This window comes from Bos indicus x Bos taurus, chromosome 2 (genome assembly GCF_003369695.1).
Source record: "Bos indicus x Bos taurus breed Angus x Brahman F1 hybrid chromosome 2, Bos_hybrid_MaternalHap_v2.0, whole genome shotgun sequence".
Taxonomy (NCBI): domain Eukaryota; kingdom Metazoa; phylum Chordata; class Mammalia; order Artiodactyla; family Bovidae; genus Bos; species Bos indicus x Bos taurus.
In genome coordinates this window covers 125,708,031-125,724,015 of record NC_040077.1, presented here as the reverse complement: position 1 = coordinate 125,724,015, position 15,985 = coordinate 125,708,031, and positions in this window count along the sequence as shown.

Below are 15,985 nucleotides of genomic sequence, written 5' to 3'. Positions count from 1 at the left end.
ACGTGTCATACTTGGAAAAGATCCTCTGAGCCACTTACTAGCTGTGCATCATGAGGAAGTAAGGTTTTGTCTCTGTCACTCAGTTTATTCATGTATATAAAAGGCGGGTGAGGACTGAATATATGCCTTGAAGGTTAGTGCAAATATTAAGTAGCTGATATATTAATACACAAAGCTCAGTTTCTTGCATATTGTTGGTACTCAGTAACTGACTTCACCTCCTTCTTTGCTTTGTTATTTGACATCACAGCCCTGCAAGGCCCTCTTCTTCCATCACGGACTCCACTCCAACCACGCGGCCTCCTTGCTATTTCTCACACAGTGCCAAGCACGCTTCTGTCAGTGCCTTAGTGCTTGCTGTCCCTTCTGCCTGGAATACTCTTCTCTAGCTATCCACTTGGTCCACCCCATCACATCCCTCCACAAAACCCTCCACATCCCATCACTTCTGCAAATCCTCCTCAGTGTGGCCTGCAAATGTGTTAGTCACTCAGTCACGTCTGATTCCTTCCCAGCCCATGGACTTAGCCCGCCAGGCTCCTCTGTCCTTGGAATTCTCCAGGCAAAAATACTGGACTGAGTTGCCATCCTCTTCTCCAGGAAATCTTCCCAACCCAGGGATCGAACCTGGGTCTCCATGGCAGGTGGATTTTTTACTGTCTGAGTCAACGTGACCTACTACATGATAATGCTAACTAATAATGACGTTTCCCCAGCCTGATCACTGCTGCCACTCCCAGTCAGGCCCAGCCCTCACTCTGCTGCTTTTTTTTTTTTCCATAGCAATTTTCACTCACATATGGTATAATAAACCTACTTACTATATTTGTTGTTTACTACCATTACCTCCTTAGGTTGCAAACTCCAGGAGGGCAAAAGAGACTGAATGAATGAATGAGCGAATGACATTATTTGCACCTGAGAAAACCAAGTTCCAAGGGGAGACTCACTTGTGGCCACAGAGCTGGGAATAAGGGGAACCAGGTGTGAATTCAAGTCTGTCTGACTCTGAAGTCCAAGTTTTTCCAACTTCTTTGGGCTGTTGGCCACCATGAAGATACGTTGCATGCTAGGCAACCAGGAGAGAGTTACTGGTAAGAAGGTAGAATTTGTGACTGAGTGATTGGCTTTGAAGCTAAATTCTTTTCTTCAGATATTTATTTATTTATTTGACCACTCCAGGTCTTAGTTGCGGGACATGAGATCTTTAATTGTAGCATGTGGGATCTAGTTCCTGGACCAGGGATTAAACCCAGGCTCCCTGCATTGGGAGCTCAAAGTCTTAGCTACTGGACCACCAGGGCAGTCCCTTAAGCTAAATTCTTAATTCACTCAATAAACTTTTAGCACCTACTATGTGCAAGTCCTTGTGCTTCCTGCTGTGGGAGACTGGACAATGAATCTGGTTAACACCCATCGGTGAACCTGAGACTCTCATATCCACTCACAGACCAGAAGTCCTATGGGCACTTCCATCTCCACAGGTACTAATCACAGCCCCAACCTTTCCCTGAACTTGCTACCACTCCACCTTCTCAGGTACAGATTGCTTAGCCTTGCTGGAGACGTTAGGATTTAGTAAGCCAGAGGAGAAAGGCCCAGGGTTTGAATTTTATGAGCCCTGGGAAGATTTTGATGCAGGTGGTCCTGTCCACACTTCAGAAAACTCTAGCCTGAATGGGTAAAGGACATTTTTTATTGTTCCCACACCCTCCAGAGTTTTCAGGGAGAACGTTCTGAGCCATGCCCCTCCCCCCACCGCATTCTTGACATGGCACTCAAAGGCCTTCACACCTTCAGGCCCACAAACATTTTTCCCTGCTCTAATTATTTATATATTGTAGTTAATTAATTTATACGTTGGACTGCAGAGGGTTTTTGTGGCTGCACGTAGGCTTTGTCTAGTTGTGGTGAGCCGGGGGCTATTCTCTGTTTGCAGTGCGCGGGCTTCTATTGCGGTGGCTTCTCTTGTTGCCAAAGCATGGGCTCCAGGCACGCGGGCTTCAGTAGCTGTGGCACACGGGCTTAGTTGCTCTGCAGCATGTGGAATCTTCCCAGACCAGGGATCAAAGCCATGTGCCCTCATTGGCAGGTGGATTCTTAACCACTGGACCACCGAGGAGTGTGTGTGTGTTAGTTGCTCAGTCGTGTCCGATTCTTTGCAACTCCAGTGACTGTAGCCTGCCAGGCTCCTCTGTCCATGCAATTCTCCAGGCAAGAATGCTGGAGTGAGTTGCCATGCCCTCCTCCAGGGGATCGTCTTGACTCAGGAATCAAACCTGGGTCTCCTGCATTGGCAGGCAGATTCTTTACCATCTGAGCCACCAGGGAAGTCCCTTCTAATTATCTTTAAGGGGGACTTTCCTGGCGGTCCTGTGGTTAAGATTCCTTGGAAATTTGAAAGTGTAAAGATAATATAGCAAACATCAAAATGTTCACCTTTCTGAATTATTGGGTGTTACAGTTTGTTCCGTTTGCCTTCATTTTTTAAAAGATATATCTGTATTATTTCATCAGATTTTAAAGTCTCTTTGAACCTTCACTGACAAGGTTATAGACAAGGTTATATTATAAGAATGTAATATGGGGGACTTCCCTGGTGGTCCAGTGGCTAAAACTATGCTCCCAGTGCACAGGGCCCAGGTTCCATCCTTGCTCAGGAAACTAGATCCCACATGCCACAATTAAAAGACCCCACATGCCACAACGGGCATAACCAAATAAATGAATAAGTAAAAAAAAAAGAATGTAATGTAGGAGTTCCTGGTGATTAAATCTCAGTGCTTCCAATGCAAAGGGTATGGGTTTGATCCCTGGTAGGGGAACTAAGACCCCACAGGACACTTGGAAAAATAAAACACAGTTAATGTACATCAACCTCTACCAATGACAGGAAACTTTATCATGAATGTGATGCACTATTTTGACACTTTAACACACTGCTGTTCACCCACACTTCCTTCCAGCTGTGGTCAAACACTTGAGAGAATTATCTGTACTGCCTGTATCATTTCCCTTCTCTCTGACTCTCAAATCTGATCCAATTAGATTTTAACCTCTACATACTCACCTAAAGCCACTCTTGTCAATGTCACTAATGACCACTGTAGGACAAGAAAAGTCTCTTCTTCTGCCCCCAGATCTCTTCCTATACCCATGCAGCTGGGGCTGCATAAATTAGACTGTCCAAAGACAGACTAACAAGAGAAAAGCAAATAGAAGTTCATAAACATGTGCAGCATATACCCAGAGATGAATAACTCAAAGATTTAGTTAGAGCTTGGGCTGATATAACATCTTAGCAAAAGAATGAAATTTTTAGAGATATGACAAGAGAAAGAAAAAGATCTGACTCTAGGGGCAGGTAAAGAATCTGCCTGCAATGCGGGAAACTGGGGTTCGATCTCTGGGTTGGGAAGATCCCATGGAGAAGGGAAAGGCTACCCACTGCAGTATTCTGGCCTGGAGAATTCCATGGACTGTATAGTCCATGGGGTCGCAAAGAGTCGGACACAACTGAGCAACTTTCACTTTCACTAGGGGCAGCAAATTGTGGAAAGGCAAATCAAAGAAAATGATGGTAGATAAAGGATAGTCAGTAAAACTTGTTTCTGATGATTTTCTGTCCCTCCTGGTAGAGACAGGAGTTGGGACAACTTTATGAATGTGTGTCCTGCTTTTATGCAAATGAGGGTATAGGGCAGAGAGCCTTTCTTCTATCTGCTTCTTCTCAATTGCCTTTAGCTCAAAACAATCCTTGTGCCAAAGTGGCATATTTGAGGATGGCACATTCTGCCACCCAGCACCTCCATGATGCTTGATCAAATGGTCATTTCTCAATCCTCATCTTTCTTTCCCTATCGGCAGCCTTCAACACATTTGATCACTTGATCCTTCTTGGAACGCTTTCTTCAACTAGCTGGCTCTCTCTCCTCAACTGGCTGGCTCCCTCTCCTGGCTTTTCTCCTGGTTTTCCTCCCGCCTCTCTGGCTGTTCCTTCTCAGTTTCCTGTTGCTGAATTCTCCCCCTTCTCCCTTTCCTCCTCCTCAGCTGCAAACTCTGAATGCTGGGGCGCCAGGGTTCAGTTCTCACATTTTCACTGCTCTATATCTATATTCATTTCTTGGATGATCTCATCCTTTCTTGTGGTTTCAAATAAAATCTATATGCAGATGAGGCATAGATTTTTATCTCCTCTGCTCAAAACTCCAGACTATTATGTCCAACTGAACGCTCAACGTGTCCACCTGGTTGTCCAGTAGAAATCTCAAACTCAGCATGTCCAAAACGAAACTCCAGGCCTTCCCACCCCCTCCTCAAATCTGCTTCTCCTATTGTCTTCTCCATTCAGGAAACAATCGCTCTGTCTTCCCATTTACGTAGGCCAAAAACCTGAGTCATCCTTGACTCCTTTCCCTCTGTCATGTCAATCCTCATCAAATACCGTCAACTTGATCTTCAAAATATATCCAAAATCCAATCACTTCTTACCACCACCCACTGCTACCACTCCAATGCAAGCTACCACCCGAACCTCTGAGCAATCTCACCTCAACAAAGAGGGATCCCTCTTAAGCCCAAGTCAGATATTGTCACCCCCTGCTCAGACCCCTCCAAGGTCCTCATGACGGATAAGGCCCCACCCAATCTAGCCTCCATCTCTCTCTGGGCTCATTTCTTTTATTCTCATTTCTTTATTCCCTCTGCTTTAGTGACCCTGGCTTCCTTGCTATTTATTTTTCAAACACTCCAGGTTTACCACTCCCCAGAGCCTGTGATCTTGTTGTCAAGGCTGAAATGCGGGTACCCCCAGATACAGGCATGGTTTCCTCTTTCACTTCCTTAGAGTCTTTGCTCAGATGTTATCTCTCAGTGAGGCCATCCATGACCCCCACACTCCCTCTTTGAAGGGTAATACTCCCTTTTCCCTTCCCTTCTTTGTTTTTCTCCACAGCTCGTTCACTGTCTAACTTACTTACCTTCCCTAGAATGGAGCTGCATGAGGAGGGGGAATTCGAGGCAGAGAGTATAATGGTTGGTAGGACAGACTTGAAGCCAGGCTTCCAGGATGTGGTTGCTGTCTCTACCACTGTCCAAGTGTGGTACCCAAGACAAGTTACTGAACTCCATTGCCGCTTGGTGTTGTCATCAGTATGTTGGGGTTAATAACAGAGCCTGTGTCACAACATTTATAGGATAGTAAATGCTGGGCTTCCCACGCGGTGCTAATGGTAAAGAACACGTCTGCCAATGCAGGTAGATGTAAGAGACACAGGTCCTATCCCTGGATCAGGAAGATTCCCTGGAGAAGAAAATGGCAACCCAGTATTCTTGCCTGGAAAATTCCATGGACAGAGGAGCTCGCTACAATCCATGGGGTCGCAAAGAGCCGGACACAACTGAGCACACACACACACACACACACACACACCACATACACCCCTCTTCACCTTTACTTTTTCATTCAGTATTGCATTTTTAACATCTAGCCATATTGATATATAGAAATTTCATTCTTTCCTTTTAGCTGCTATGTAGTAAATATTCCACCATATTTATAACCTGTATATAATTTGTATGTCTGTCCCCCTGTTGATAGACATTCAAGTTGTTTCAGTTTTATGTTATTGTGGACAATTTGTATCAAAGCCTTTATAAATATCTCTTGGTGTCCAAATGGAATTCTGGATTCCAGGGTTTGTATATTTTCTGCTTTCCTAGACTACATTGCTTCCTACAATACCTTTGACCCTTCCACCTGCAAATATGAGAGAATTATTTTTCCCATATCCTCCTCAATACTTCTTTGAGTCAGACTTTTTATTCTTTGTTAATTTCATGAGTAGGAATAATATCTCATCATTCAAAAAAAAATGTTTATTTATCTGACTGTGCCAGGTCTTAGGTGTGGCACACAGCATCCTCAGTCTTCCCTGCCACATACACAGTCTTTAGTTACAGCCTGCATGGGCTTTAGTTGTGGCATACAAACTCTCTGGGTTTCCCTGGTGGCTCAGTGGTAAAGAATCCCCTTTCCAATGCAGGAGACATAAGTTCGGCCCCTGGGTCAGAAAGATCCTCTGGAGAAAAAAAATGACAACCCACTCAAATATTCCTGCCTGGAAAATCCCATGGACAGAGAAGCCTGCAGGGCTACAGTCCATGGGGTTGCAAAAGAGTTGAACACGACTTAGCAACTAAACAACAACTTAGCAACTAAACAACAGCAACAACAATACGAACTCTTAGTTGTGACATGTGGGATCTAGTTCCCTGACCAGGGAGCAAATGTGGGCTCCCTGCATTGGTGGCAGAGTCTTAGCCACTGGACCACCAAGGAAGTCCCAGTATCTCATCATTTTTTTAAATAAACGTTTTACTTTGGAATACCTTTGTTGTTGTCGTTTAGTCGCTAAGTCCTGTCTGCTGGTACGGAGAAGGCAATGGCACCCCACTCCAGTACTCTTGCCTGGAAAATCCCATGGACTTTTTTGCAACTCTATGGACTTAGCCTGCCGGGCTCCTCTAACCATGAGATTTCCCACACAAGAATACTGGAGTGAGTTGCCATTTCTTTCTACAGGTAATCTTCCCAACCCGGGGGTCGAAACAACATCTCCTGCGTTGCAGGTGGATTCTTTACCACTGAGCCACCAGTATCTTTAGATCTATAGAAAAGTTACAAAGATAGTCAAGAGAGTTCCCAAATACCCTCCAGTCAATCTCCCCTAATATTAGCATTTTACATTACCATGGCAGATTTGTCAAATCTAAGAAGTCAACACTGGCTTATTACTGTTAACTAAAATCCAGACTTTATTCAGATTTCAGTAATGTCCTTTTTCTGTTCCAGGATCCCACCCAGAATACTACATTGTCCTGTTTCTTTAGTTTCTTCTGGTCTGTGACCATTTCTCAGTCTTTCCTTATTCCTATAACCTTGATAGTCCTGAGGAATACTGGTCAGGTATTTTGCAGAAGAAAGTGCAAGTGTTACTTGCTCAGCCAGGTCCAACTCTCAGGGATCCCATGGACTATAGCTTGCCCACCTCCTCTGTCCGTGGAATTCTCCAGGCAAGAATCCTGAAGTGGTTGCCTTTCCCTTCTCCAGGGGACCTTCCCAACCCAGGGATTGAACGCGTGTCTCCTGCATTGCAGGCAGATTCTTTACCTGCACAAACCACAAACCTAATCCATTTTGCAGAATGTCCTTCAATTGGAGCTTATCTGATGTTTTATTCATGGCTTTCCAGAGGTCATAGATTTGGGGGAAGAGATGAACTACCTTTCTCATCACACCCTACTGGAGGTCACATGCTACCCACATGCCTGATTACTGGTGATGTTATTACCTTTCTTGACTTGGTTAAGGTGGTGTTCCCATGTTTCTTTCACTGTAAAGTTACTATTTCCCTCTTTCCATACTCTATGGTATCTACTCACTTTAATTTGCACTTCCCTCTGCAATCAGGAGTTCTTGTGGGAATTGCCACTTTGTCCTTTGCTTATGTTTCAACTTGTTTGCTTGTTTCTGGTTCTTACTGACTTTAAGGTGTTATTTACATGTAAATTGCAATTATCTTCTCCCAGGGAGTCCTTTAGTATTTTAACTTTGTTCATAATGTCTTTTGCCATTTACGTTTTTAATCTTAATTTAATCATATATGCAAATGCTTTCCTTTATTCTTTGTATGTTCTGAACTACCTTTGAACACCCATCCATGACTCACCAATCCCTTAGCAATCTTTGGTTTTCTTGATTTGATTGATGTTGCCCCTTTGCCTCAAATGTCCTTTCTCCTTCCTACTGCCAAGCAAGCTCTTACTTATCTTCAATGCCATAAACCAAATAAAACCTCTATGGGAAGCCCCTCCCAATTCCCCCAGGTAGAATTAGTTGCTCTCTCCACAGTCCTCTCACAATGTGTCCATATCTTTACTAAAGTACATATCTCGGGGGTCCCCCGGTGGTCCAATGGCTAAGACTCCAGGCTCTTGGTGCAGAGGGCTGGGGTTTGATCCCTAGTCAGAAAACTATATGTCACGTGCTGTAACTAAAGATCCCTCATGCTGCAACTAAGAGTTGGTGCAGCCAAATAAAAAATGAATAAGTAAATAAATAAAATACAAATTATATTGTTTTATTGCTCTTTGCTTAATTGTATGTCTTCTCTCACACTAAATTATTACATGAGGAGTGGAACCCCATGTAGTTCACCTTTCTTTTTTTTTATTGTGTTGAAACATATGCAACATTTACCACCTTAGCCATCTTTAAGTGGACAGCTCATGGTATTAAAAACACATTGTTGGGACTTCGCTGGTGGTCCAGTGGTTAAGAAAACGCCTGACAACGCAGGGAACACTGGCTCAATCTGTGGTTGTGAAACCATTTACCTCAGATTGGGACTTGAACCCATGACCTGGGATTAGAACCCAGCCAAACCCAGCTTGGGACTTGAACCCAGTCAAAACCCTGCTTGGGACTTAAACCCAGGTGACTGGAACTCAAACCCAGCCAAAACTCTACCTGGGACTTGAACCCACATGGTTGGGACTCGAACCCAGCCCAAACCCACGGTACCTGGTTTCAGGGCTCAGGTTCTTGATGTCTCATCACAGAAAGAATTCAGTGAGAGACAGAGTGATAGGTAAGAAGTGGATTTATTCAGATTCAGAGAGAAGCACACTTCACAGACAATATGTGGGCCATCACAGAGGGTGAGTGCCGCCTAGAAATGTAGAGTGGTTAGTTTTTATAGGCTGGGCAATTTCATATGCAAATGAGTGGGAGGACTATCTCTGGTATTCTTTTCTGAAGAATCCCATGGACAGAGGAGCCTGGCGTGCATAGGGTTGCACAGAGTTGGACATCACTAAAGTGACTTTAGCCATGTCCAAGGAGCCGTGGCTGCGCGGGCGCAGGAGGGCCTAGAGGAGCTATCCCACACTGAAGGTCAGGAGGATGGCGGTGAGGAGATACCCCTCGTCCAAGGTAAGGAGCAGTGGCTGCGCTTTGCTGGAGCAGCCATGAAGAGATACCCCACGCCCAAGGTAAGAGAAACCCAAGTAAGACGGTAGGTGTTACAAGAGGGCATCAGAGGGCAGACACACTGAAACCATACTCACAGAAAACTAGTCAATCTAATCACACTAGGACCACAGCCTTGTCTAACTCAATGAAACTAAGCCATGCCCGTGGGGCAACCCAAGATGAGTGGGTCATGGTGGAGAGATCTGACAGAATGTGGTCCACTGGAGAAGGGAATGGCAAACCACTTCAGTATTCTTGCCTTGAGAACCCCATGAACAGTATGAAAAGGCAAAATGATAGTATACTGAAAGAGGAACTCCCCAGGTCAGTAGATGCCCAATATGCTACTGGAGATCAGTGGAGAAATAACTCCAGAAAGAATGAAGGGATGGAGCCAAAGCAAAAAGAATACCCAGCTGTGGATGTGACTGGTGATAGAAGCAAGGTCCGATGCTGTAAAGAGCAATATTGCATAGGAACCTGGAATGTCAGATCTGTGAATCAAGGCAAATTGGAAGTGGTCAAACAAGAGATGGCAAGAGTGAATGTCGACATTTTAGGAATCAGCAAACTAAAATGGACTGGAATGGGTGAATTTAACTCAGATGACCATTATATCTACTACTGTGGTCAGGAATCCCTCAGAAGAAATAGAGTAGCCATCATGGTCAACAAAAGAGTCCGAAATGCAGTACTTGGATGCAATCTCAAAAACGACAGAATGATCTCTGTTCATTTCCAAGGCAAACCATTCAATATCACAGTAATCCAAGTCTATGCCCCAACCAGAAATGCTGAAGAAGCTGAAGTTGAACGGTTCTATGAAGACCTACAAGACATTTTAGAACTAACACCCAAAAAAGATGTCCTTTTCATTATAGGGGACTGGAATGCAAAAGTAGAAAGTCAAGAAACACCTGGAATAACAGGCAAATTTGGCCTTGGAATACGGAATGAAGCAGGGCAAAGACTAATAGAGTTTTGCCAAGAAAATGCACTGGTCATAACAAACACCCTCTTCCAACAACACAAGAGAAGACTCTACACATGGACATCACCAGATGGTCAACACCGAAATCAGATTGATTATATTCTTTGCAGCCAAAGATGGAGAAGCTCTATACAGTCAGAAAAAACAAGACCAGGAGCTGACTGTGGCTCAGATCATGAACTCCTTATTGCCAAATTCAGACTGAAATTGAAGGAAGTACGGAAAACCACTAGACCATTCAGGTATGACCTAAATCAAATCCCTTATGATTATACAGTGGAAGTGAGAAATAGATTTAAGGGCCTAGATCTGAGAGATAGAGTGCCTGATGAGCTATGGAATGAGGTTCGTGACATTGTACAGGAGACAGGGATCAAGACCATCCCCATGGAAAAGAAATGCAAAAAAGCAAAATGGCTGTCTGGGGAGGCCTTACAAATAGCTGTGAAAAGAAGAGAAGTGAAAAGCAAAGGAGAAAAGGAAAGATATAAGCATCTGAATGCAGAGTTCCAAAGAATAGCAAGAAGAGATAAGAAAGCCTTCTTCAGCGATCAATGCAAAGAAATAGAGGAAAACAACAGAACGGGAAAGACTAGAGATCTCTTCAAGAAAAGTAGAGATACCAAGGGAACATTTCATGCAAAGATGGAATCAATAAAGCACAGAAATGGTATGGACCTAACAGAAGCAGAAGATATTAAGAGGTGGCAAGAATACACAGAAGAACTGTACAAAAAAGATCTTCATGACCCAGATAATCATGATGGTGTGATCACTCACCTAGAGCCAGACATCCTGGAATGTGAAGTCAAGTGGGCCTTAGAAAGCATCATTATGAACAAAGCTAGTGGAGATGATGGAATTCCAGTTGAGCTATTTCAAATCCTGAAAGATGATGCTGTGAAAGTGCTGCACTCAGTATGCCAGCAAATTTGGAAAACTCAGCAGTGGCCACAGGACTGGAAAAGGTCAGTTTTCATTCCAATCCCAAAGAAAGGCAATGCCAAAGAATGCTCAAACTACCGCACAATTGCACTCATCTCACACGCTAGTAAAGTAATGCTCAAAATTCTCCAAGCCAGGCTTCAGCAATATGTGAACAGTGAACTTCCTGATGTTCAAGCTGGTTTTAGAAAAGGCACAAGAACCAGAGATCAAATTGCCAACATCCTCTGGATCATGGAAAAAGCAAGAGAGTTCCAGAAAAACATCTATTTCTGCTTTATTGAGTATGCCAAAGCCTTTGACTGTGTGGATCACAATAAACTGTGGGAAATTCTGAAAGAGATGGGAATACCAGGCCACCTGACCTGCCTCTTGAGAAATCTGTGAGCAGGTCAGGAAGCAACAGTTAGAGCTGGACATGGAACAACAGACTGGTTCCAAATAGGAAAAGGAGTACGTCAAGGCTGTATATTGTCACCCTGCTTATTTAACTTATATGCAGAGTACATCATGAGAAACGCTGGGCTGGAAGAAGCACAAGCTGGAATCAAGATTGCCGGGAGAAATATCAATAACCTCAGATATGCAGATGACACCACCCTTATGGCAGAAAGTGAAGAGGAACTAAGAAGCCTCTTGATGAAAGTGAAAGTGGAGAGTGAAAAAGTTGGCTTAAAGCTCAACATTCAGAAAACGAAGATCATGGCATCTGGTCCCCTCACTTCATGGGAAATAGTTGGGAAACAGTGGAAACAGTGTCAGACTTTATTTTTTGGGGCTCCAAAATCACTGCAGATGATGACTGCAACCATGAAATTAAAAGATGCTTACTCCTTGGAAGGAAAGTTATGACCAACCTAGATAGCATATTCAAAAGCAGAGACATTACTTTGCCAACAAAGGTTCGTCTAGTCAAGGCTATGGTTTTTCCTGTGGTCATGTATGGATGTGAGAGTTGGACTGTGAAGAAGGCTGAGTGCCGAAGAATTGATGCTTTTGAACTATGGTGTTGGAGAAGACTCTTGAGAGTCCCTTGGACTGCAAGGAGATCCAACCAGTCCATTCTGAAGGAGATCAGCCCTGGGATTTCTTTGGAAGGAATGAAGCTAAAGCTGAAAGTCCAGTAGTTTGGCCACCTCATGTGAAGAGTTGACTCATTGGAAAAGACTCTGATGCTGGGAGGGATTGGGGGCAGGAGGAGAAGGGGACGACAGAGGATGAGATGGCTGGATGGCATCACTGACTCGATGGACGTGAGTCTGGGTGAACTCCAGGAGTTGGTGATGGACAGGGAGGCCTGGCGTGCTGCTATTCATGGGGTCGCAAAGAGTCGGACACGACTGAGCAACTGAACTGAACTGAAAGTGACTTAACAGGCAGGCATGGGAGGACTATTCCAACTATTTTTCGGAAGGGGTGGAGATTCCCAGGATTTGGGCCACTACCCACTCCTTGGTCTTTTATCAGTGCCTTGGAAATGTCAAGGCACCTCTGGGTGTGTCATTTCACTTGCTGACTGAGGATCAAGGTCTAGTCTTGTCTGCCATCTTGGTCCCACTTGATTCTAATCAGTTTATGTTGTGTCCTTGGGGTATGTCATTCTTTCAAAAGTTATGCCCTGCCCCTTTCCCTCCTGTTACAGTTGGGGAACTAAGATCCCACTTGCTGCAGAGCAACAAGGCATAACTACTGAGCCCGCACTCCACAACTAGAGAATCCATGCTCCGCCACAAAGGATCCTACATGATGCAACAAAGATACGGCCTACTGACCGCAACTAACCCCCAACACAGCCAAATAAATACATAAAACACGTTGTTGTGCAGCCATCACCACCGTCCACCCCTGTAACTCTTTTCTTCCTGTAAATCTGAAACTCTATATCTATTAAACAATAATTCCTCCTTCTGCCCTCCCCTCAGTTCAGTTCAGTTCAGTTCAGTCGCTCAGTCATGTCCGACTCTTTGTGACCCCATGAATCGCAGCACGCCAGGTCTCCCTGTCCATCACCAACTGCTGGAGTTTACCCAAACTCACATCCACCGAATCGATGATGCCATCCAGCCATCTCATCCTCTGTCATCCCCTTCTCCTCCTGCCCCCAGTCCCTCCCAGCATCAGGGTCTTCTCCAATGCCCCCCAGCAACTCCCCATTCTACTTTCTGCCTTTAAAGTACCTCATACATATCATGTATTTTTTGTCCTTTTGTGACTAGCTTGTTTCGCTTAGTATTACATCTTCAAAGTTCATTCATGTTGCAGCATGGGTCAGAATTTTTTTAAGGCCAAATATGATTCCATTGTATGAATATACTGCATTTTGATAATGCATTTAAGTGCCAGACAGTTGGGTTGCTCCTATGCTTTTGCTGTTGTGAATCATGCTGTTGTGAACATGGGTGTGCACAGGAGGGTGTCTTCGAGACCCTATGCCAAGAAGTGGAATTGCTGGGCCGTCGGGTAATTCTATGCCTTTTTGAGGAAGCTCCATACTGTTTTTCACAGCTTCGGCATCATTTTACATTCCCACCAACAGTGCACAAGGGTCCCGATTTCTCCATATTCTTGCCAACACTTGTTTTCTGTGTTTTTTAACTTTTTAATAGAATTAATTATATCTCTGCTGTACAGCAAAGTTGTTTTCTGTGTTTTTGATAATAAGCATCCTAATGGGCATGAGGTGGCTGACTAATTCATCTTTGTAAATGAACACTGGGCATGATGCAATCAGTGTTTATTGAGTGAACAAATGAGGCTACAGTCTTGTTAGAGGAAACACTGAAACCACTTGGCCTGGTCAGGCAAAATATAGCTACTTGTATGAATTACCTTAGAACAAGAGGTCCTGTTTAAAAATGTGGGACTAACAAGCTACCACCAACCAGAAGAATTCAGGAAAGGTCGAAAGGAGACAGTACACGCCCGTCCATGTGTGCCACTAAGAAGGACCCTGAGTCAAACGAACTAATCCCATCACCATAAAATCAGAGGCCGAGAGCCACGTGGCAGAGCAGCTCTTTCGGGTTCCTTTACCCTGCTGCTCTCCACCTGGGCACCTTTCCCTAGTAGCTCAGCTGATAAAGAATCTGCCTGTGGTGCAGGAGACCCCAGTTTGATTTCCGGGACAGGAAGATCCCCTGGAGAAGGAACAGGCTATCCACTCCAGTATTCTTGGGCTTCTCTGATGGCTCAGGTGGTAAAGAATCTGCCTGCAATGCTGGAGACCATCCCCAGAGAAGGGAACAGCTACTCACTCCAGTAGAATTGCCTGGAGAATTCCTTGGACAGAGGAGCCTGGCAGGCTATAGTCCACAGGGTTGCAAAGAATCGGACACAACTGAGTGACTTTCACTTCACTACCCTGCTGCTCTCCACCTGGGCACCTTTCCCAGTACAAGCCTCTGGCTTTGTCAGCATGTGTATTTCCTTGAACAAGTCATTTCCAAGTGTTAGACAAGAGCCCACTCTCGGGCCCTGGAAGCAGTCCCCGGAAGCGGTCCCCCTTCCTGCAGCAGTCTGAATCAGTGGTCTTCAGACTTTTTGCTCTCGTGCCAACTTAAAGTATTTTTTTTAAACTGCATTTGTGAGGATTCCAACATGAAACAATAACACACTCAAATTAAGATAATTCAAGCAGGTCATATGTACAAAGGAGCTAATTTAGAAGGTGCGGTCAAGGGGTAGGGAAATCACCAGGGATTATGCAGGAACCTGGGAAGAGCAGCAGCTAGGGTGTTACCACCTAAGGTCTAAAGGGCAATTTTTCTGCCTTAAGAGGAGCAGTGACTTTCCATCCAGGGTCAGGGCCAGAATGACTAGATGTCCAGAGGCTAGAACAAAGGGGATAAAAATCCTAATCTCGCTCCTCCCTCCATTCTGTCTCCTGCCAGGGCTTCCCAGTGACCAAATCCAAGTTGAGGCTAGAGGCACAAAGCCCTTGATGTCCTCCAACCAAGTCAGCCAACCAGGGGAGAGAAGACGGGAGAGATAGGTTGGAGAATGGATCTGCTGGTCCACATGCAGGCTAGGTGGCACATTTTAATATTGTTCACTGAAACATCTTAAATATAAGCCACTGCAAAAGGTATACTTGTTTGGACTTCCCTGGTGGCACAGTGGATAAGAATCCACTTGCCAGTGCAGGGGACATGGGTTTGATCCCTGGTCCAGGAAGATTCCGCAAGCCATGGAGCAACTAAGCCTGTGTGCTACAACTACTGAAGCTCAAGAGCCTAAAGCCTGTGCTCCACAAGAGAAACCACTGCCATGAGAAGCCCAAGTAGCACAACAAGGAGTAGCCCCTGCTTGCTGCAACTAGAGAAAGTCCGCCAAAAGCAACAAAGACCCAGGGTAGCCCAAACTTTAAAAAAAAAAAAGGATACACTTGCTAAATAAAACTGTTCCATCATCAGCTGAATGTAAGCATCATCAGGGTTTGATACTATCTTTCACTTCAAGAAAATACCAGAACAAGCTCACTTTAACAGGCAGAAATGCTACATCATTATTTTTTTTTCTTCTTGAACTTATAGTTTCATTTTGCTTCCTTTTCCAGAATGTTATCCTAAGGTAATATATTTTATGCTGGAAAGTCTGTTATTGATTACTTTATTCATACTCCGATAGAAATTTATATATATGATTGCAATTTAAGAAATTTTGAAATTTAAATAATTTAAATTTTCCTTTGACTCTAAGTCTCTATGTTTTAAAATTTCTTCTGGATTGAAATATCACTTATTATTGTACTAATACACAATTGATCAAAGCAACATAACATATATCTTTTGAAAAATAATTATTAAACAAAGAGTGAAACAATATTGGAAATATGTCTCTTACTGAAATCGATTTTTTTTCAGTTAGTTTGTGAATTTATGGATGTTACTACTGGAATGAAGCTGGGTTCAGCGTCAATTTTATATCTATTTTTAACTTTTATAAATAGAAGCTCTGAGAAACCGTGTTCAAATAAATAAGTAGATGAAAATGAAGGGAGTTTTGTTATAATAATG